Here is a 1,749-nt window from a genome sequence, read left to right on the forward strand (position 1 = left end):
TCCTAGCCTGAGCCGCCCGTGCTTACAGCGAGCTCGGAGTCCACTCCGGTCCGTCCTGTCCCCCCCAATCCTATCAAAAAGAGGAGTTTAAGGTCTCATCCCCGCTGGTGTTATGATTAAAGTACGTATGTAAACGACTTTATGTCGGCAGCGGGATTTGATCACAGGACTGGGGAAGATACTGCTCTTGAATGTGGCACCTTACAACACTCAGCCATTCCGGCAGCCTCCAAAACACGGCTCTGGAGGCTGACTGCCACCTCGCGAAACAGGTAGAGTTCACACTGTTCTCTACTAGACATTTAAGTATGTGCCCAGAGACAGGTTGAGAGGACAGATGCATGTACGTACCAGAGTGAGCTCCAGAGAGACTGATGGGGACATAAGACTGGGGTAGAGCGAGAGATGGAGAAAGAGAAAGGTGCCTGTGTCGAGTCAGCAGCAGAGAAAATGAAACAAAGGAGTCTCCTGGGATAACCACACACTACTTCCTCACAAAGAACACATAGAGGCTGTGTGAAATGCCATAGGCACAGCAGCCCGACTAGCTCAGTCAGTAGAGCATGAGACTCTTAATATCAGGGTCGTGGGTTTGAGCCCCACGTTGGGCATGATGCTTTTTAAAGGCTTCTCCATTTTCGGGTTTAACATTAACTCTCACCTTTTTCAGATATTTTGCTGAGGCTTAAAACTACACACACACACACATCCTGCAGTTTGCCTCACGATTCCCACAGGACTCCACACAACGCAACACTTCCCGCCCTGGGAGTCGCCACTGGAAGCGGTCCTAGGCCGAGCCTTTCCTGCGCCCTTTCCTAGCCTGAGCCGCCCGTGCTTACAGCGAGCTCGGAGTCCGCTCCGGTCCGTCCTGTCCCCCCCCATCCTTTCAAAAAGAGGAGTTTAAAGTCTCATCTCCGCTGGTGTTATGATTAAAGTAGGTATGAAAACTACTTTATGTCAGCAGCGGGATTTGACCACGGGACTCGGGAAGATACTGCTCTTGAATGTGGCGCCTTACACTGCTCGGCCATTCCGGCAGCCTACGGAACACGGCTCTGGAGGCTGACTGCCACCTCGCGACACAGGGAGAGTTCACACTGTTCTCTACTGGACATTTAAGTATGTGCCCAGAGACAGGTTGAGAGGACAGATGCATGTATGTACCACAGTGAGCTCCAGAGAGACTGATGGGGACATAAGACTGGGGTAGAGCGAGAGATGGAGAAAGAGAAAGGTGACTGTGTCGAGTCAGCAGCAGAGAAAATGAAACAAAGGGGCCTCCTGGGATAACCACACACTACTTCCTCACAAAGAACACACAGAGGGTGTGTGAAATAACATAAGCACAGCAGCCCAGCTAGCTCAGTCGGTAGAGCATGAGACTCTTAATCTCAGGGTTGTGGGTTCGAGCCCCATGTTGGGCGTGATGCTTTTTAAAGGCTTCTCCATTTTCGGGTTTAACATTAACTCTCACCTTTTTCAGATATTTCGCTGTGGCTTAAAACTACATACACACACATCCTGCAGTTTGCCTCACGATTCCCACAGGACTCCACACAACGCAGCACTTCCCGCCCTGGGAGGCGCCACTGGGAGCGGTCCTGGGCCGAGCCTTTCCTGCGCTCTTTCCTAGCCTGAGCCGCCCGTGCTTACAGCGAGCTCGGAGTCCGCTCCGGTCTGTCCTGTCCCCCCCAATCCTATCAAAAAGAGGACTTTAAGGTCTCTTCCCCGCTGGTGTTATGATTA

General features: G+C 51.9%; 1 non-coding gene across 1 annotated transcript; it reads left to right on the forward strand.

Moving 5' to 3' along the window:
• The first annotated feature begins 1,354 nt into the window (after positions 1-1,354).
• TRNAK-CUU (transfer RNA lysine (anticodon CUU)) lies at positions 1,355-1,427 on the forward strand. Its single transcript has one exon. It is a non-coding gene; the product is annotated as a tRNA-Lys (tRNA).
• Positions 1,428-1,749: the final 322 nt, after the last annotated feature.

Source organism: Pleurodeles waltl, chromosome 6, assembly GCF_031143425.1.
Source record: "Pleurodeles waltl isolate 20211129_DDA chromosome 6, aPleWal1.hap1.20221129, whole genome shotgun sequence".
In the NCBI taxonomy this organism is placed as follows: Eukaryota; Metazoa; Chordata; class Amphibia; order Caudata; family Salamandridae; genus Pleurodeles; species Pleurodeles waltl.